A 22,985-nucleotide genomic window follows, 5' to 3' on the forward strand; every position below is an offset into this window, starting at 1 on the left:
ACCGAATTTCCCAGAATCCCTGCAAGGGGCGGTCTTCTTCTTGCCCTCCCGCAGCGAAAATGCATCCGACACTGGATCATACTCTCCTAGTTCTCCAGCGAGGCAACTAACACGACTGGGCTTTCCCGGAGCCGAAAGCGCCTCTACTACACGTCCCAGAATCCTCCTAGGCCTGAGATTCCTGCCTGCCTGCAATTTTCCTTTTGAATTAGCAGACGGAGTCCAGGTAAGCCATGGTGTCGCTGTACAATTCGGCTTGCGTTTTCTTTTTCTCACTGTTTCCTTTTACACACAACAGAAGTTGGAAACATTAAAAATAAATGGAAAATAATCTCTCACAGAAGCATGTGTGAAATAACGTCCTTTTATGGATTATAAAAGGGACTGGCTGAGCGGTGCTGAACAAGCCGCCTTTATTACATGGGCCTGGATTCACTTATGACCAAGGTCCCATGAAAAGGAGATGGCAGCCATCTAGCAGGACATGAAACAGAAGCAGCAAAATTCTCCGCATTTCCTTCACGTTAGTTTCTGTTAGGAAAGAGCATAAAACCTAAATGTGATTTATTCCCACAAGGATGTTTAAACATTTTAACAGGTATTAACAAAGGGCCACATGGTGGAAGATACTCAGGCTGGGGGTGCGGGTGGGGGTGGAGGAATTGGTAAGGGCCTGGCTATACCTGTTTGATTGTAGTTTTTTAAACCTACCAATAAGATTAAGACAAATGTAAGGGAAAGATATAACTGGCTTAGGTGACATCCGGGAAAGAATGTGAACCCTGCAGTACTCAGCCAGTGAGGAACCAGGGAAGGGACTCACGCACTAGGAGATAAATTACTGGCGCCAGTCTCCCCATGTGTACCTGCTCACCAGACACCTGATCTTGCAAACCTGTCATTACAGCCTCGCTCCACTGTTCTCTTTGTCACCGTGTCCACTTACTGAATTTGGACCAGTGAGTGTGTTTCTCACAGTTTCTTGCAGTGGCAGGGAATTGAAGAAAATATTACAGCATAGAATAGATCCACCCTGTAAAAACTCTTTGAGTTCAAATTAAGGACCAATGCGTAATTCTTGACCTTTTTAGTTGAAATATAATTGACATATAGTGTTGTGTAAGTTTAAGGTGTACTCACCACCTTAGCTTTAGCTAACACTTCTATCACCTTGTCTAATTTTCATTTCTTTTTCATGGTGGGAACAATTAAGATCTAGTGCCTTAGTGTAAGTCTGGGGAGAGGAAATACTGGAGCAAAATACCTCTAAAAACTGAAATTAGTCAAAGGGAGAAATAAAGTTTAAAACCCGTTTATTGCTTAAAAAACTGCAGTCCAGCCCATCTCTCGCTCCTGCTCCAGCAGAAGCAAAACCGGCCCTCCCACTCACCTCTCAGGTACAGATAAGCCCTCCTTGCCCAGGTAATCACCCATTGATATGGAGATGAACTTCTCTCCACCCCTGAGGAATGATGCAAATGCACTAAAGCTATACTTCTTTCCACCTCTGAACACCTGTTGATATGCAGATATACTAAAGCCAGGTGAGATATTCTGGAAATGTTACAGTTTTACCCACAGGCCACCCCTCCAGAAATCTCGCCTTACAATTTACTCATTCCCCCTCTTCCAACCTATCTAATAACATAAAATAGCAATAGCAATAAAATCTTGATAATCCTCAAACCAGAGGATTCAGCCATACAGATTCAGTAAATGTACTTTACAGCAAAATCTCTCACTAAGCACAAAATATATTTCTACACTTGTTTACTCATTCCTAACAACTATGATAGATTGCTCACAAAACTTTTACCAAACATTAGACAAAGTCAAGCCTCTCTTTAAGTACTTTTTTCTTGACAATAGCAACACAATCATGATAATTCTCAAGCCAGAGGATTCAAGGTTCAAAGTCCCATGCAGATTAAATGCAAAACTCATCCATTCCAGCCATCAGGTGGCAGCTACAGCCAGGGGGCTCATCCAGGACACAAGGACTGTAGAAGCAAATAACCATGATGTGGGGGGCCACTTTGATGTTATTCCAGGAATACACAGGAGGCCAGCTTCCAGGCCTTTTTCCCAAGTGCCAGAAGAGCCAGCCATCGCCGGTCCATGTGTTGAAATGTCCAAGGTCACATACATTTTACTCCTAATTGCTGCACCCATCCTTGCAACATATGTCCGATAAAGTGGCTGCCTTGATCACTCTCAATCACCGACAACCAGCCATAGGCACAAAGAGACACTCAAGTTCCCTATTGGTGGTTTGCTGATCTGCACATGGTGCAGGGCACTCCTTCCAGGATTGGCTGACTTCTTAAAAAGTCAATGGCAAGCCCCACCGACAGGCTACAACCCACATTGTCTTTTGCCCCATGTGCAACAAATGCTTGTGTAGCTATTGGGCCACATCAGAGGCAGACTTTCCTTCTAGTCAGCACACCTGGGCCAATGCATCTGCTTCATTATTCCCTGGGGATGCCAAAGGCAAATGTCTAGTCACATGATACACGGTAGGTGTCTGTGCCACAGCACTCCATGGCCTTTGAGTCTAGTCTCACCCACCCCACGATGGGATAGTATTACCTTGGTTGAAGCTGTTCCAGCGGTGGGCTCTGTAGCCAGCAAGGTGTGGTACACAGCAGTCAGTTGCTTCTCTATCAAGGTGACCCAGACCTCTGCTCCTTTCCATAGTTGTGACCAGGCTCTGGCCGACAGCAGGAGCAGCAGCAGTGGTCTTAGGCTTGTGCCCCAGGCTGGGGTTGGCATGGCCAGCAGCGGTGGTGGTGGTGCCTCCATGACCACATGACGGTAGACATGTGTCCTTCGGCGCGAGTGCCAGTTCTCCCCATCATTTCTAGGGGCGGCCTGCTGAAAGGTCGCACCCATTATAACAGGTTTTGGGTTCAGAGGAATCTTGCTCGCTGTGCCTGATGTAAGTCTGGGGAGAGGAAATCCTGGGGCAAAATATCTCTAAAAACTGAAATCAGTCAAAGGGAGAAATAAAGTTTAAAATCCGTTTATTGCTTACAAAACTGCAGTCCCGCCCCTCTCTCTCTCTCCTGCTCCAGCAGCAGTGAAACCGGCCCTCCCCTCACCTCTCAGGTACAGATAAGCAGCCCTCCTTGCCCAGGTAATTACCCATTGATATGAGATGAACTCTCCATCCCTGAGGAATGATGCAAATGCACTAAAGCCATACTTCTTTCCACCTCTGAACGCCTACTGATATGCAGATATACTAAAGCTAGGTAAGATATTCTGGAAATGTTACAGTTTTACCCACACTTAGCAACTTTGGAGTTTATAATATAGTATTGCTGACTATAATCACTATGCTGTGCATTTGCTCTCCAGGACTTACTTCCAGTTTCTAATTTGTAACCTTAACATATGCCCAGCTCCCCTACCACCAGCTTCTGGTAACCATCATTCTACTCTTTTTTGCTAGTTCAACTTTTTAGATTCCACATGTAAGTGATACCATACAAGATTTGTCCTTCTCTGACTTCTCACTTAGCATAATGCCCTCAAGATCCATCCATTATTGTCACAAATGGCAGCATTTCCTTCTTTCTCCTGGCTGAATAATATTCCATTGTCTATATGCCACAACTTCTTTATCCGTTCATCCACTGACAGGCACTTAGGTTGTTTATGTATCTTGGCTATCGTGAACAGTATTGCAGTAAACATGGGAATGCACATATCTTCAAACTTCTCTTTTCAGTTCCTTTGGATATATACTCAGAAGTAGAATTGTTATATACCATGTTCTATTATTAAATTTTTTTTGAGGAAACTCTGTAGTAATGAGCCAATTTACATTCCCACCAGCAGTGTGCAAGTGTTCCCTTATCTTAACATCTTCACCAATGTGTGTCTTTTTGATGATAGACATTCTCACAGGTGTGAAGTGGCATCTCATTGTGATTTTCATTTGCATTTCCCTGATGATTAGTGATGAGGAGCATCTTTTCATGTACATGTTGGCTATTTGCATGTCTTTGGAAATATGTCTACTTCCACTGCCCATTTTTAAAAATTGAACTCGTTATTGAGTTTTATGAGATCTTAATTTTTTTGGATATTAACCCTTTATCTAATACATGGTTTGCGAATATTTTCTCCCATTCCATAGGTTGTCTTTTCATTATTAAAAAAATTATTTCCTTTACAGTGTAGGAGCTTTTTAGTTTGATGTAGTCTCACTAATTTTTTGCTTTTGCTGCTTGTACTTTTGGTGTCATATCCAAAAACTCATTGCCCAGTCCAGGGTCAAGGAGTTTCTTCCCTATGTTTTCTTGTAGGATTTTTAGGGTATCAAATTTTATGTTTAAGTCTTTAATCCATTTTGAGTTAATTTTTGTGAGTGGTGTAAGTAGAGGTCCAGTTTCACTTTTCTCCATGTGGTTATCCAGTTTTCCCAACACCATTTTTTGAAGAGACCATCCTTTCCCTATTGAGTGTCTTTGACCCAACTGTCATATATTAATTGATCATATATGATCTTAGCTCTTGATTCTGTTCCATTGGTCTGTGTGTCTAATTTTATGTCAGTGCCATACTATTTTAATTACTCTGGCTTTGAATTTAATTACTATAGCTTGAAATTAGACAATGTGATGCCTCTGGCTTGTTCTTTCTCCTGACTGTCTTAGCTATTAGGGGTCTTCTGTGGTTCCAACTTTTTAGGATCCAACAACTTTTAAGGATCACTTTTTTTCTATTTCTGAGGAAAAGAAATACTCCATTGGGATTTCAATAGGGATTGCATTGAATCTATAGATGGCTTTGGGTAGTAGGAACATTTTAACAATATTAATTATTCTTATCCATGCACACAGGATATCTTTGCATTTACTTGTGTCTACTTCAGTTTCTTTCACCAAAGTATTATAGTTTTCAGTATACAAGTCTTTTGCCTCATTTAAATTTACTGTTATTGATGCTCTAATGAATGGAACTTTTTTTGGTTTTTTAGATATTTTGTTAATGTATAGAAATGCAACTGATTTCTGTATGTTGATTTTGTACAGTGCAAGTTTACTGAATTCATTAATTAGTTCTAACAGTTTTTTTGTGGAGTCTAGGATTTCCTATATATGAGATCATAGCATTTGCCAACAAACACAATGTTTCTTCTTCCTCTATAATTCTGATGCTTTATTTCTCTATATTGCCTGATTGCTCTGCTAGAGGACTCCCAGTATTATGTTGAATAGTAGTGGTCAGAGTTGGCTCTTGTTTTATTCCTGATCTTATAGGAAAAGCTTTCAACCTTTTACTGTTGAGTATTATGTTAGCTGTGGTTCTGGTGCACATGGCCTCTACTGTGTTGAGGTATGTTCCATCTATAACCAGATTTGTTGAGAGGTTTTAATTATGATAGGATGTTGTATTTTGTCAAATGCATTTTGACTATCTATTGAGATGATCATATGATTTCTATCTTTCATTCTATTAATGTAGTTTATCACATGTATTGATTTGCAAATGTTGAACCATTCCAGAGATAAATCCTACTTGCTCATGGTGTATGATCCTTTTAATTCAGTTTAATTCAGCTGTTGAACTCAGTTTGCTAATATTTTTTTGATAATTTTTCCATCTACATTCAGCAGGGATATTGATCTGCCATTTTCTTTTTCTTGTAATGTCTTTTTCTGACTTTACTATTAGGGTAATGCTAGTGTCATAAAATGGGGTTTTGGAGTGATCCCTCCTCTTCAGTTTTTGGAAGAGTTTGAGGATTGGTATTAATTCTTCATTAAAAGTTTAGTAGAATTCATTGGTGAATCCTGGTCCTGACCTTTCTGTGTTTGGAGATTTTTGATTACTGATTCAATCTCATTATTATTGTTCTGTTCAGGTTTCTACTCTTTCTGATTGAGTCCTGGTAGGTTGTGTGCTTTAGAAATTTATCCTTTACTTTTAGGCTGTCCAACTTGTTTGCATATAATTGTTCATACTAGTCACTTATGATTCTGTGTATTTTTGTGGTGCCATTTGTAGTGTCTCCTCTTTCATTTCTGATGTTATTTATGTAAGTAGGACTTGTCAAGTTTCTTCACTGTAAGGTTTCTCTTTTTCCCCTCTTAACATATTTTATTCTTTGGAAGCAAGTCACTGTGTGTAGCCCACACCGAGGAAATGGGGACTTGTAGCTACACAAATTATTTAGGATTAGTTCATAATTTTAATGGTAGTATAAGTAGCATTTTTAGTTTTAATTTCTCATTGCATATTTCTCTCTCAATTTTGATCAGTTTTTGATTCATGTATATTGGAGCTCTGTTAGGAGCTTACACATTTAGGATTGTATGTCTTCTTAGTAAATTGAACCCCCCCTATAATGGTGTAATATGCCACTTTATCCCTAGTAATTCTCTTTTTTCTAAAGCCTAGATTGTCTGATATTAACATAACCACATCAGTTGTATTTCTTCTTTTACTGTGATAAAACATACATAACAACTTTTACCATTTATCCATTTTAAGTGTACAATTCAGTAGTGATAAGTATATTCATAGTTGTGCAAACACCACCATTATCCATCTCCAGCCCATTCATTATTCCATACTGAAACTCTGTACCCATTAAACAATAACTTTACATTTTTCTTCCTCCAAGCCCTTGGTAACTGCTGTTCTACATTCCATATCTATGTATTTGACTACTCTAAGTACCTCATGTAAGTGGGACCACACAATATTTGTCCTTTTGTGTCTGGATTATTTCATTTAGCATGTCTTAAAAGTTGATCCATGTTGTAGCATATGTCAGAATTTCATTCTTTTTTAAGGCTGAATAATATTCCATTGTATATATTTACCACAATTTGTTTATTCATTCATGCACTGATGGACATATCTCAACCTTTTGGCAACTGTGAATAATGCTACTATGAACATTAATATACAAATATCTGGGTCCCTGCTTTCAATTCTTTTGTTTATATATCCATTAACTGGAATTGATTAATCAAATGGTAATTCTAATTTTTTGAGGAATTAGCATACTCTTTCCAAAAGCGGTAGTACCATTTTAAACAGCTCCCTGTTAGTATAGTGGTTAGTATCCCCGCCTGTCTGTGCTTTATTTTTATTACTATTTTATTATCATTTGTTTTTATTACTAAATAATATTCCATTTATGGATATACCACATTTTATTTATTCATCAGTTGATGGACATTTTGAGTTGGTTCTACTTCTTAGATGTCTCGAATAATGCTGCTGTAAACATTTGCGTACAAGCTTCTGTGTAGACATAGGTTTTCATTTCTCTTAAGTATATACTTAGGAGTGGAACTGCTAGGTTATATGGTAACTCTTCTGAGGAATTGTCATATTGCTTTCCAAAACGTCTGCACAATTTTATATTCCCACAAGCTGTGCATGAGGTGGTGGGAATTTCTCCACATTCTTACCAACACCTGTTACTGTCTTTTTTATTAGAGCCATTCTAGTTGGTATGACATGAGCCTTGCAGTTTTGACTTGGCTTTTGATACTGAGCATCTAGTCATGTGCTTATTGGCATTTGTGTATCTTCTTTAGAGAAATGCCTATCCAATTCTTTGCCCACTTTTTGAGTTAAACATTTGTAACCTAACTTTATTCCTGACATTATATTTTGAACTTTTTTGTTCCCTTAACAGTTTCTCAAACTTAGCATTTAAGGACTGCTTAATATTTCATTAGATGGATGTTCTGTTACCCATTTAACCAGTCAGCTGTTGGTGAGCTCGTGATGCTGACCAAGCCTGCTTCTACGTGCTGTCCTACTTCCATATCTTGATCAACTTGATTTCTTCCAACTTCTCAGGACCAAATGGGACCTTTGGTCTTTGTAATTTCAGAGGTAGTGACATTTAGGAATGGGGCAACGACCTCTCTTGGGTGCACTACTGGTGACTATACCATCTCTGAAAAACTCATACGCAGATGTGATACTGAAAAATCACAGGGGCAGAGCCTTTATGATCAAACCATCATATTCAAAATATGACCCCGGAGCTGTTTGATTCCCATAATGTGCCCCTCTTGGGAGTGTTTGAATTTATGAGGAATTTGAGATCCATTGATTGTTCTACTCTGTTTTCCTTGCAATGTCCTCCGGGTCCCTTGAGTGGCTTTCTTTTGGCCCTACGTTGGCTGGACCTCTCTGCTTCTGTAACCACAGGACTGTATCTGAATTTGTTCATAGTCACAGCATGCCATAAGTTCCATTTTTTTTATACACCCTTTTTTTTTTTCCTTTCCAAGCCAGGTATAGTTCCTGAATTGGAACCAGGGGTCCAGGCCTACTCAGTGGAGAGCATAGTGATGAGAGGATTTGACCAGATGAGTTGGGAGACCAGTAAAGGAAAATCTATTGTGTAGCAAAGCTCATTATGCAAGACTCAAAACCTTGATATTCTAATTTGAGACAATGAATTCAAAAACTTGAAGCCTTTGGAGAAAATAAAGCCAGACCATCATACCCCAAATATCACCATATTCATATCTCCTTTTATTTCACCTTCTAATTTCAAAGAGGATGATTAGCTCTAGTACAGTTTTATTATGAATGTGATACATCCACATGCAGTAATTAAGAAAATACAGAGGAGCCTGTTGTAAAGAGTCAAACACTATAAACATTTGACTGTAAATCTTTTCTTTCACTCTGAAGGCACATGGATCTATTCATGTATGTTAGTTTACCTGCCGTAACAGGATCACATCTTTGTAATATAATGTTTTTATCCATTATCATCAAATAAAGGCCTGTATCCATTGTTTTTTCATTGAAATATATACTACATAAAATAAAGTACACATACCTTGGCTGTGTATATACCTCAATGCATTTTTACATTTGAAAACACCACCCAGATCAAGACAAAGCATTTCTGTCCCCCTTGGAGGAGTGTCTTATGTCCTGTCCCTTAGAACTATGTCTCTCCGACAGGAAGTAAACACTAGTCTGACTTCTGTCACTCAAGATAAGATTTGCCTATTCTTGAACTTCATATAAATGGAATCCCTTGTACCTTCTGTCTTTTGTCCAAAATTATACTTTGGAGATTCATTCATGTTATTTGTGGATTGGTAGGTTTTCTACCTGAGCTGTTGTGTAGTGTTCCATTGCATGACCATCCCACATGTTGTTTATTCATTTTCATGATGATGGCTATTTTCCAGTATTTCACTATCATGCATGAACCTTCCATGAACATTCTTGTACAGGTCTTTTTGTGGACATGTTTTTGTTTTTTTCTGGGTATATACCTGGGGTAGAAGTGGATGACCTAATTTACACTCCTACAGCAAGAAATGGTATCTAGTTACTTCTCAAACTGGCTAACACTTGATATTGTCAGTCATTTGAATTTTAGTCATTCTGATGCATGTGTAATAAGTAGCATCTTACTGTGATTTTAATTTGCATTTTCCTGATAAATAATGATGGGAGCATCTTTTCATATGATATTACACATTTTGATATACTTTTATGAAGTGTCTACTCAAATCTTTTATCCATTTATTTTTTGTCATTTTCCTGTTGATCTGTAGGAATTTTGTATGTCTTGAATATACATCTTCTGTGTGTGTACATAAACATAATGTGTGCATGTGTGTGTGTGTGTAGAGAGGGAGACAGAGAAAGAGAATATCTTTTGTTAGCCTCTAGCTTCTTATTACTTTCTTTGTGAGGTCTTACAATGAAAAAGCAGCAGCCTTAATTTTAACAGAGCTAATTTATCAATCTTTTTCTGTTATGGTTATAGCATTTTTATTCTGTTCAAAATATCTTTTCCTGGGGAAGAAGGGACAGCTCTTTCTTACAGTAGAATTCCAGTTTAAATGTAGAAGGAAAGAGGAATACAGAAAATGGCCATTAGGCAAACGAACACCACGGTAATAGTTATTTCAGACAAGATCCTGATAGTTGCTAAAATGAGTGGGTTGAAAAGTTAAGGAGTAAAAGTATTTGCATGATACCAAAGTATTTCCCACTACATGAGATACTTATTAACCACAAAAGGGAAGGTTAGTAACTTTCTGGTGGGGAAACCCACCAGAAAGCAATTTAACCAAGTGATCAAGGTTAACATTACCAGTAATGAAGCACTGGCATCATGAGCTCTTTCAGATGTTGAATTGAGGACACAGCATTGTTGTGGTACTCCCCAAAAATGAATAACCTCACTCCCATTATTAAAATATCAAGCAAACTAAGTGGAGGAACATTTGCCAAAGGAAATGATTGGTACTTTTCCAAAGTGGAAAGGTCATGAAGATAGATATGGTGGACAGACTTTAGGGAGACCCCATAAATCCTGCCTGCTGGTGTCTGTGCCAGTGTGTGATTCCATCCCCTGGAGTCCATGTGGGACCTGTGACCCGCTTCCAAACAACAGAAAACAGCAAAGGTGAGGGTTTGTCACTCCTATGACTAGGTTGCTTTATATAGCAAAAATAATAGGATGTCATTACTGTGATTATGTTATGTCATATAAGACTCCACCATAGCAGACTGAACTTAAAGACTCTGCTTCTGGGGTTGATGAAGTAAGTGACAATTGCACAAGCCCATACTGCAAAAAAACTGCAGGTGGCCTCGGGGACCTGAGAGTGTCCTCCAGTTGACATTAAATGAAAAATTGGGGCCTCAGTCATAAAGCCACAGGAAATGGATTCTGCCAACAATCTGAATTAACTTGAAAGCAGATTCTTCCCCAGTTGAGCCCATGAATGACAACACAGCCAGCCCAGATGACACCTTGTTTGAAGCTTTATGAGACCACCCTGAGGAGAGCACCCAGCCAAACCGTGGACTTTGGGTCCACAGAAACTGAGATAATAAATGTGTTTCATCTTAAGCTAAATTTGTGATCATGTGTTATGGCAGCATTTGAACACCATTACTATAGGAAAGTCTGTGGAGATTGGAAGAGACTAAGGAGAAATAATAGCTAAGGGCAATATGGGGTCATGTCCTGGAAAAGAAAAAGTACATTAGTGAAGAAAAACTGCTGATACTTGAATAAGATATGCTATTTTGTAGTATTCTACCAAAGTTAATTTCCTAGTTTTGATAATTATCCTAAGTAAAATGTTAACACTGGAGTGAGAGGTATACAGAAGCTATCTGTATTTTTCTTGTAGGTTTTTTCAAGTGTAAAATAAATGGAAATTAAACCAGAAAGAAAAAGAAAATTGCCTACCCAAGATCTTGAAGATATTTTCCTGTTTCTTCTTCCAAAAGTTTTCTTGTTTTAGTTTTCACCTTTAGGCCTGTGATCCATCTTGAATTTCTGTCTGTATATACAGTGGAATCAAGTCAAAATCATTTTTTTCCATACAGATACCTAGTGGCTTGGGCACCACTTGTTGAAAAGACTATCTTTTCTGCTTCAAGTTGCCATCAGGCTTATTGTGAAAAATGTGACTGTAGAGGCAGAGCCAAGATGGCGGCATGAGTAGAGCAGCAGAAATCTCCTCCCAAAACCATATATATTTTTTAAAATACAACAAATACAACTCTTCCTAAAAGAGAGACCAGAAGACACAGGACAACAGCCAGACTACATTCACACCTGCGAGAACCCAGCGCCTCGCAAAGGGGGTAAGATACAAGCCGCAGCTCAGCAGGACCTGAGCGCCCCTCCCCCCAGCTCCCGGTGGGAGGAGAGGAGTTGGAGCAGGGAGGGGGAGGGAGCCCAGGACTGCTAAACACCCAGCCCTAGCCATCTGCACCAGAACGCAGACACACAGTGCATGCGTGGGGTGCTGGAAACTAGGGAAACAGGACAGTAAGACCTTTGAGCAGGTCCCCGCAGCTGGTTCCCCAGGAACAAAGAAAAGTGACTTTTTGAAAGTCTTCAAGGGACAGTGACCCCACAACTGGACGGAAGCATCCTGGGACACAGCCCAGGAACTGGGAATCCCGGGGAACTCCGGGCACCCTAACCGCCTGGGCAGCAGTGCAGCTCAGAGGCCTCTCATGGATATAAATAGCCTTCTGGCTGTTCCTCCCTCCGACGCAGCTCCGCCATATTGGAGCAGCAGCCTGAGGCAGGCCATGCCCACAGCAACCTTGGATCTAAACTCCACAGTGGCCAGGCAAGAATCAGAGGCCCCGTCTGTGTGCAACTGCCCAGCACAAGCCGCTAGAGGTCACTGTTCTCCCAGGAGAGGAAGGCCACAAACCAGCAAGAAGGGACATTCTCCCAGCCGTCACAAGCGCCAGCTCCACACAACTATCTCTATCACCATGAAAAAGCAGAAGAATTTGATACAGAACAAAATCACAGAGTCAACCCCTGAGAAGGAGATAGACCTAACCAATCTTCCTGAAAAAGAATACAAAATAAAGGTCATACCCATGCGGACGGAGCTGCAGAGAAATATGCAAGAACTAAGGGATGATGTCCGGAGTGAGACTACAGAAATGAAACAATCTCTGGAAGGATTTATAAGCAGAATGGATAAGATGCAAGAGGCCATTGATGGAATACAAACCAGAGAACAGGAACACATAGAAGCTGACACAGAGAGAGATAAAATGATCTCAAGGAATGAAACAATATTAAGAGAACTGTGTGACCAATCCAAAAGGAACAATATCCACATTAAAGGGGTACCAGAAGAAGAAAAGAGAAAAAGGAATAGAAAGTGTCTTTGAAGAAATAATTGCTGAAAACTTCCCCAAACTGGGGGAGAAAATAATCGATCAGACCACGGAAGTACACAGAACTCCCAACAGAAGGGACCCAAGGAGGACAACACCAAGACACATAATAATTAAAATGGCAAAGATCAAGGACAAGGACAGAGTTTTAAAGGCAGCTAGAGAGAGGAAAACGGTCACCTACAAAGGAAAGCCCATTAGGCTATCATCAGACTTCTCAACAGAAACCTTACAGACCAGAAGAGAATAGCATGATATATTTAATGCAATGAAGCAGAAGGGCCTTGAACCAAGGATACTGTATCCAGCACAATTATCATTTAAATATGAAGGAGGGATTAAACAATTCGAAGACAAGCAAAAGTTGAGGGAATTTGCCTCACACAAACCAACTCTACAGGGTAATTTAGAGGGACTGCTCTAGATGGGAGCACTCCTAAGACTAAATAGATGTCACCAGAGAAAATAAAATCACAGCAAAGAAAGCAGACCAACCACATACTAACTAAAGGCAAAATGTAAAATCAACTACCCACAAAAGCAGTTAAAGGAAGCACAAAAGAGCACAGAATAAAACAACCAACGTATATAGAATGGAGGAGGAGGAATAAGAAGGGAGAGAAATAAAGAATCACCAGACAGTATTTATAACAACTCAATAAGCGAGTTAAGTTAGACAGTAAGATACTAAAGAAGCTAACCTTGAACCTTTGGTAACCATAAATCTAAAGCCTGCAATGGCAATATGTACATATCTTTCAATAGTCACCCTAAATGTAAATGGACTGAATGCGTCAATCAAAAGACACAGAGTAATAGAATGGATAAAAAAGCAAGACCCTTCTATATGCTGCTTACAAGAGACTCACCTCAAACCCAAAGACATGCACAGACGGAAAGTCAAGGGATGGAAAAAGATATTTCATGCAAACAACAGGGAGAAAAGAGCAGATGTTGCAGTACTAGTATCAGACAAAATAGACTTCAAAACAAAGAAAGTAACAAGAGATAAAGAAGGACATTACATAATGATAAAGGGCTCAGTCCAACAAGAAGATATAACCATTATAAATATATATGCACCCAACACAGGAGCACCACCATATGTGAAACAAATACTAACAGAAATAAAGGAGGAAATAGAATGCAATGCATTCATTTTAGGAGACTTCAACACGCCACTCACTCCAAAGGATAGATCCACCAGACAGAAAATAAGTAAGGACACGGAGGCACTGAACAACACACTAGAACAGATTAACCTAATATACATCTATAGAACTCTACATCCAAAAGCAACAGGATACACATTCTTCTCAAGTGCACATGGAACATTCTCCAGAATAGACCACATACTAGGCCACAAAAAGAGCCTCAGTAAATTCCAAAAGATTGAAATCCTACCAACCAACTTTTCAGACCACAAAGGCATAAAACTAGAAATAAATTGTACAAAGAAAACAAAAAGGCTCACAAACACATGGAGGCTTAACAACATGCTCCTAAATAATCAATGGATCAATGAACAAATTAAAATAGAGATCAAGGAATATATGGAAACAAATAACAACAACAGCACAAAGGCCCAACTTCTGTGGGATGCAGCAAAAGCAGTCTTAAGAGGAAAGTATATAGCAATCCAGGAATACCTAAAGAAGGAAGAACAATCCCAAATGAATAGTCTAACATCACAATTATCAAAACTGGAAAAAGAAGAACAAATGAGGCCTAAAGTCAGCAGAAGGAGGGACATAATAAAGATCAGAGACGAAATAAACAACATTGAGAAGAATAAAACAATAGAAAAAAATCAATGAAACCAAGACATGGTTCTTTGAGAAAATAAACAAAATAGATAAGCCTCTAGCCAAACTTGTTAAGAGAAAAAGAAAATCAACACACATCAACAGAATCAGAAATGAGAATGGAAATATCACGACAGACTCCACAGAAATACAAAGAATATTAAAGACTACTATGAAAACCTATATGCTAACAAGCTAGAAAACCTAGAAGAAATGGACAACTTCCTAGAAAAATACAACCTTCCAAGACTGACCAAGGAAGAAACACAAAAGTTAAACAAACCAATTACGAGCAAAGAAATTGAAGCAGTAATCAAAAAACTACCCAAGAACAAAACCCCCGGGCCAGATGGGTTTACCTCGGAATTTTATCAGACACACAGAGAAGACATAATACCCATTCTCCTTAAATTTTTCCAAAAAATAGAAGAGGATGGAATACTCCCAAACTCGTTCTATGAAGCCAACATCACCCTAATACCAAAACCAGGCAAAGACCCCACCAAAAAAGAAACTTATACAGACCAATATCCCTGATGAATGTAGATGCAAAAATACTCAATAAAATATTAGCAAGCTGAATTCAAAAATATATCAAAAGGATCATACACCACGACCAAGTGGGATTCTTCCCAGGGATGCAAGGATGGTACAACATTTGAAAATCCATCAACATCATCCACCACATCAACAGAAAGAAGGACAAAAACCACATGATCATCTCCACAGATGATGAAAGAGCATTCAACAAAATTCAACATCCATTCATGATTAAAACTCATCAAAATGGGTATAGAGGGCAAGTACCTCAACATGATAAAGGCCATATATGATAAACCCACTGCTAACATCATACTAAACAGCAAGAACCTGAAAGCTTTTCCTCTGAGACGGGGAACAAGACAGGGATGCCCACTCTCCCCACTGTTATTCAACATAGTTCTGGAGGTCCTAGCCACAGCAATCAGACAACACAAAGAAATAAAAGGCATCCAGATTGGCAAGGAAGAAGTCAAACTGTCACTATTTGCAGATAACATGATATTGTACATTAAAAACCGTAAAGACTCCACTCCAAAACCACTAGAACTGATATTGGAATACAGCAAACTTGAAGGATACAAAATTAACACACAGAAATCTGTGGCTTTCCTGTACACTAACAATGAGCCAATAGAAAGAGAAATCAGGAGAACAATTCCATTCACAATTGCATCAAAAAGAATAAAATACCTAGAAATAAACCTAACCAAAGAAGTGAAAGACCTATACCCTGAAAATGATAAGACACTCTTAAGAGAAATTAAAGAGGAAACTAACAAAAGGAAACTCATCCCATGCTCTTGGCTAGGAAGAATTAATATTGTCAAAATGGCCATCCTGCCCAAAACAATATACAGATTTGATGCAATCCCTGTCAAATTACCAACAACATTCTTTAACGAACTGGAACAAATAGTTCAGAAATTCATATGGAAACACCAAAGACCCTGAATAGCCAAAGCAATCCTGAGAAAGAAGAATAAAGTTGGGGGGGATCTCACTCGCCAACTTCAAGCTCTACTACAAAGCCATAGTAATCAAGATAATTTGGTACTGGCACAAGAACAGAGCCACAGACCAGTGGAACAGATTAGAGACTCCAGACATTAACCCAAACATATATGGTCAATTAATATATGATAAAGGAGCCATAGACATACAATGGGGAAATGACAGTCTCTTCAACAGATGGTGCTGACAGAACTGGACAGCTACATGTAAGAGAATGAAACTGGATCACTGTCTAACCGCATACACAAAAGTAAATTCTAAATGGATCAAAGACCTGAATGTAAGTCATGAAACCATAAAACTCTTAGAAAAAACATAGGCAAAAATCTCTTGGACATAAACGTTAGCGACTTCTTCATGAATATATCTCCCCAGGCAAGGAAAACAAAAACAAAAATGAATAAGTGGGACTACATTAAGCTGAAAAGCTTCTGTAGAGCAAATGACACCATCAAAAGAACAAAAAGGTGCCCTACAGTATGGGAGAATATATTCGTAAATGACAGATTAGATAAAGGGTTGACATCCAAAATATATAAAGAGCTCACATACCTCAACAAACAAAAAGCAAATAATCCAATTAAGAAATGGGCAGAGGAGCTGAACAGACAGCTCTCCAAAGAAATTCAGATGGCATAGAGACACATGAAAAGATGCTCCACATTGCTAGTAATCAGAGAAATGCAAATTAAAACCACAATGAGATACCACCTCACACCAGTAAGGATGGCTACCATCCATAAGACAAACAACAACAAATGTTGGCAAGGTTGTGGAGAATGGGGAACCATCCTACACTGCTGGTGGGAATGTAAATTAGTTTAACCATTGTCAAAAGCAGTATGGAGGTTCCTCAAAAAGCTCAAAATAGACTTACCATTTGACCCAGGAATTCCACTTCTAGGAATTTACCCTAAGAATGCAGCAGCCCAGTTTGAAAAAGACAGATGCACCCCTATGTTTATCGCAGCACTATTTACAATAGCCAAGAAATGGAAGCAACCTAAGTGTCCATCAGTAGATGAATAGATAAAGATGTGGTATACATACACAATGGAATATTATTCAGCCATAAGAAGAAAATAAATCCTACCATTTGCAGCAACATGGATGGAGCTAGAGGGTCTTATGCTCAGTGAAATAGGCCAGGTGGAGAAAGACAAGTACCAAATGATTTCACTCATATGTGGAGTATAAGAACAAAGAAAAACTGAAGGAACAAAACAGCAGCAGAATCACAGAACCCAAGAATGGACTAACAGTTACCAAAGGGAAAGAGACTGGGGAGGATGGGAGGGTAGGGAGGGATAAGGGTGGCTAAGAAGAAAGGGGGTATTATGATTAGCATGTATAATGTGGGGGGTTGGGTAAAGGGGAGGGCTGTGCAACACAGAGAAGACAAGTAGTGATTCTACAACATCTTACTACCCGGATGGACAGTGACTGTAATGGGGTTTGTGAGGGGGACTTGGTGAAGGGTAGAGCCTAGTAAACATAATGTTCTTGATGTAATTGTAGATTAATGATAACAAAACTTAAAAAATGTGACTATATGTGTGCAGATCTCTTTTTGGGCTCTATTCTGTTGGTCTGTCAATTCTTATGTCAGTACCACTGTTTTAATAACAGTAGCTTTATTTTACCTCTTGATAGTTTGTTATATGAGTCTGACAATTTTGTTTGGAATTCCCCTGACTATTCTGGGTTCTTTGCATTTCCATGTATCTGTAGAACAAGTTTATTAATTTTCTCAAAAATAAAAACCTTCTGATATTGCTGGAGAAGCACTGAATTAATAGATTGATTTAGAGAGAACTGATAATCTTAAAATGAGTCTTCCAATTCATGAGCATGGGATATGTTTCCATTTATTTCATCCTTCTTTAATTTCTTTCCTTAATGTTTTGTTGTTTTGAGTCTACAAGTCTTGCATCTCTTCTGTTAGATTTATTTCAAAGTGTTCTATATTTTTCATGTTTATCATAAACTGTTGGGATTTAAATTTTTTTCACTTTTCAGTGGGTTTTCTTTCATGCAGTTGTGCTTTATAAATTGACCTTTTGTTCAATAATCTTGCTAAATAAATTCACTTATTCCAGTAGTTTGTAGAATTGACACTATTTTTCTATGTACAAAATCATTTTGTCTGCAAATAAAGATGGCTTTACTTCTTTCATTCCAATCTTCATACCTTTCATTTTGCTTTTTTCTTTATAAAAGTGAGTAAACTTTCCAAGACAAAGTTTAATAGAAATGGCAAGAATGGACAGCCTTGCCTTATTCCTGAACTCAAAATAACAAGGGTCCCTATTTCACCTTTCATATAATGGTAATTGCAGTTTTATTCTGTAGATCCCCTTCATCACACTACAGAAGTTCCCTTCCTTTCCTAGTTTGCTGAGAATTTTTATCATAAACTGATACTGAATATTATATGGTTTCTGAATGTAATGAAATAATTGGTTTTCTTATTTTAAGTTGGGAGGTTGTGTTGATTTTTTTGAAAATTAAATGACCTTTGCATTTCCAGAATAGCTCTCCTTTGGTTATTTATATCATAGTTTCTCCTTGCTAGTATTTGGCTTAATATGCTTGCATGTATGTTCATGAGAGAGATTCCCTGTAGTTTTCCTTTCTTGCATTAATGTCCTTGTCAGGTTTTCATGCCACAGTTATGCCTCATGACATGGTCCATTTTTTTTCTGTTTTCTAGAAGAGCCTGAGTTTCATTGGTATTTTTAATTCTTTAAATGTTTGGGAGAATTTGCCACCAAAGCCTTTGGGCCTGGTATTTTGGGGGAAGGTCCTTAATACAGATTTAATTTCTTGAGTAAAGTAACAATATTCAGAATTCCATTTCTTACGTAAGTTTAACTTGTGGTTTCAAGGAAATTTTTTTTTTTTGTAGATAATTATTTTTTATTGAAGGGTAGTTGACACACAGTATTACATTAGTTTCAGGTGTACAACATTTATATACATGATAATTCTAGGTACCAGCTATCACCATACCAAGTTGTTACAATATTTTGACTATATTCCTTATGCTATACATTACATCCCGGTTACTTATTTATTTTACAATTGGAAGTGTGTACTTTTTTTTTTTTTTTGTGAGAGCATCTCTCCTATTTATTGATCAAATGGTTGTTAACAACAATAAAATTCTGTATAGGGGAGTCAATGCTCAATGTATAATCATTAATCCACCCCAAGCCTAATTTTCATCAGTCTCCAATCTTCTGAATCATAACGAACAAGTTCTTACATGGAGAACAAATTCTTACTTAGTGAATAAGCTACATGGTGAACAGTACAAGGGCAGTCATCACAGAAATTTTTGGTTTTGATCATGCATTATGAACTGTAAACAATCAATTCAAATATGAATATTCGTTTGATTTTTATACTTGATTTATATGTGGATACCACATTTCTCTCTTTATTATTATTTTTAATAAAATGCTGAAGTGGTAGGTAGATGCAAGATAAAGGTAGAAAACATAGTTTAGTGTTGTAAGAGAGCAAATGTAGATGATCATGTGTGTGCCTGTAGACTATGTGTTAATCCAAGCTAGACAAGGGCAATAAAACATCCACGGATGCAGCAGATTTCTCTCAGAACAGGGGGGGAGAGGTTCTGAGCCTCACCTCTGTTGATCCCTAATTTCTCACCTGATGGCCCCCCTGCGACTGTGCCTGTCTTAGGTTCTTCCTCCCTTGAGGAATCTTACCCGTCTCTGGCTAACCAGTCATCTTCCGGGGCCATACAGGGAAATGTAAAGTTGGTAAGTGAGAGAGAAGCCATATTGTTTGAAAAGGTTAGCTTTTTACTTCTTTGCAGATTTATGCCCTGTGGCTTCTATGCCCAGAACTTGTCTCGAGGTATCTTTACCACCTGGAAGAATTATGATACACAGTAAATTCGATATGAGGCACGAATTCTATTTAAGGGTTGTAATTAGGAAGGAAGAAGAAAAGCTATAGAAGTAGCAGGCGGAAGAAAACATGGGAAGATTGATTATTTCTTTGACGTATCTTCTTGTAGAGTAACATAAGCATGTATAGGTTTTAAACTACTAATTACATTGCGCACACACATTAACATAATAGGAGTACAGTTACATAACCAAAGCATACCTATAATTACCAGCCAATTCCAGTGAAATCAAGAAAACCAGTTAGGCACCTTAGGCATTTGTGAAAACTTATCTATGGTTTCAAGGAATTTTAAATCCACCTACATTTTTCGAGCTTGTCATAATGTTGTTCATAAAATTGTTTTCAATTTAATTTTATTTTATGTTCCTGATACCAGCAGTTTTTTCTTGATCTCTTAGCATTGCTAGAGACTTATCAGTCTTACTTCTCCAATGAAATAACTTTTGGCTTTATTGATTTTTCTGTATTGTGTGTCTGGGTATTTTGTCATTGGCTTCTTTTAGTACAGTGTACTTCTTTAGGTTTAATTTGCTTTTCCTTTTCCAGCTCCCAAGATAGGTCATTGCTTGTTAACTTTTCCATCTTTACAAAATATTTCTGTTTGGATGAAAGGCGTCAAAACATAAAAAGAAAGAAAAAAAGTGGGCAGTCATTACAAATCATTACAAATGCACGTACTGCTCATTCGGGGAAAATAAATTCTGGATTTATTTGGCATTGAAGTAATTTGACAAAGGATTTGCATAATAATTTCACTGGTAATTTGCTCTATGTCTTTGTACACCTAGTAGCTATCAATGGCGATTAAACAATGAATGGCATTTATCTGTATTTGTTTAAAAAAAAACACATTTAAAGCTAATAATGTCTTTGTAAGCAGTGATTTGGCTGCATCTCCCAAGCTTTGTTATATCATAGTTTCATTATCATTGAGCTCAAAATATTCTCTAGTTTCCATTACGATCTATTCTTTGACCTCTACTCATTAAGAAGTAAATTTCTTATATTTGGAAACATTTGAGAAATACTGGTTTTTGAGTTCCAAGTTAATCCCAAAGGGTTCAGAAAATAGACTTTATTTGATATTAATCATTTGAAATTTATAAATACTTGTCTTATGGTCCAGAATATTCTGGTAAATATGCCGTGAGCATTTGAAAAGAATGTGTAGACTGTAGTTTGGGAGTATAATGTTCAGTTGGGTCAGTTTGGTTAATCCCATTCAAACTTCTATGACCTTATTGATTCTTCTCTTCTTTCTGTTATCAGTTACCAATGGAGGGTATTAAAAATTCTAACTTAATTATAAATTTGTCTGTCCTTTAATTCTGCTAACTTTTGCTTTATATATTTTGAAGCTCTTAGGTATGTAAGAAATGTAGGACTATTGTTATATTGTTCAATTGTAGAACATGTCTCTATTACTTATACATCTTGCATTAAAGTATGTTATGTCATCTTATAAATAACTATAAAGAAGTATAGGTAAATAAATGTAAATTGTAAAACTGTAAATTATAAATAAATAAGTACTTCTATTTCTTATTAGTATACTTACACCTGCCAGCAGTCTTCTAGTTACCATCTAATATATTTTTCCACTCTTACTTTTAACATGTCTGTGTCTTTGTATTTCAAGTATGTTTCTTATAAGCAGCATAACTGATTCTGTTTTACTTTTCAATCTAACTTGTTTTAGTTTTTAATTGCAAGGTTTAATCCACTTGTAATTTTCTCCAATTATTGATATAGTTTCGTTTAAGTCTGTCATTTTACTGTATATTTTCTATTTGTCCGATTCATTCTTTATTTTTTAGTCCTCCTTTTCCTGCTGTCTTTTGCATTAATCAGGTATTTTTCATCATTATTCCATTTTATCTTCTCTATTAGCTTTTTTGGTTGTACATTCTTTTAGTAGTTACTTGAGATATTATAGGATGTATCTTTGATACAGTCTCCTTTAAATTAGGGCTTTTATCACATACCAAGTAAGAATATTAAAAAATTTTAACTCCATTTATTCAATATTTTAACTATTATTGTCATTCCTTCTTTTTAGGGCCCCAAAGCATTTTTTGTTACTGTAAGCTATCCCTTTGTTCAGTCATATTAGTCACATATTTACTATGTCTACAGTTCTTCATTGTTTTTTACACATCCATTCTTCCATCTGGGATTATTTTCCTTTAGCCCTACTGTTGTCCTTTAGTATTTCTTATACTGTGGGTCTGTTGTAAGAAATTCTCTCAGCCTTTGTTTGAAAAAATCATTACTTCATCTTCATTTCTGAAAAGGATTTTCTCTGGGTATAAAATTCAGAGTTGTCAGTTTTTTCCTTCAGCACTTAAAGGTGTAATCCATTCTTTAGGTCACTATAATTTTTGTTGAGAAATGAACTATTTCTTTTTATTGTTTTCTTTTAACTATCTTTTTAAAAATTTCATACTTTTAAGATAAGTTTTTCAACGATTTGTCTATGAAGTGCCTAGGTATGGGTTTCCTTATTTTATCCGGTTAGATGTGCTGAGCTTTTTGATTTGTGTATCAAGGTATTTCATGAGATTTGGAATTTTACTGTCCATTATTTCTTTGAATAAATTTTCCATCCTATTTTGTTTTAGGTGTTAAATTTCACAAGTTGACTGTTTCCTGTATTTATGTTTGGTCTGTTCTTTCCTTTTTTCTCTCTGCATAAGATTATTATTAATTTGACTATGTAGACTAATACTACTTCTGCTGTTAAAACCATCCAATGCATTCTTCAACTTTGATACTTCTATAATTATAAAATGTTTATATTATTCTATTTTTTAAGATTCTATTCCTCTATTGATATCCATTTTGCCTATCTTACCTCTTTTTGCTTTAGTATATTAATCATAATATTTTCAAGTACTTTCTACTAGCTCCACTATGTTGATCATCTCTGGGTCATTTTTTTACTATATTACATAAATTAATCCATTTATTGTCTGTTAATCTTCAAATGGTAGC

General features: G+C 37.3%; 1 protein-coding gene across 5 annotated transcripts in view; it reads left to right on the forward strand.

The window, feature by feature from the left end:
- The first annotated feature begins 36 nt into the window (after positions 1–36).
- Positions 37–22,985, forward strand: part of ZNF404 (zinc finger protein 404) — a 37,727-nt gene continuing 14,778 nt past the window's right edge. For 2 of the 5 annotated variants that reach the window (XM_037012344.2, XM_073226065.1), the window contains exon 1: positions 37–226. The gene's annotated coding sequence lies outside the window, so the exon portion shown is untranslated. Of the gene's footprint in view, positions 227–8,276; positions 8,351–11,336; positions 11,626–22,985 lie in introns of those variants that run through there. The other 3 variants (XM_073226062.1, XM_073226063.1, XM_073226064.1) reach the window with 3 other exon arrangements.

This window comes from Manis javanica, chromosome 17, assembly GCF_040802235.1.
Source record: "Manis javanica isolate MJ-LG chromosome 17, MJ_LKY, whole genome shotgun sequence".
In the NCBI taxonomy this organism is placed as follows: Eukaryota; Metazoa; Chordata; class Mammalia; order Pholidota; family Manidae; genus Manis; species Manis javanica.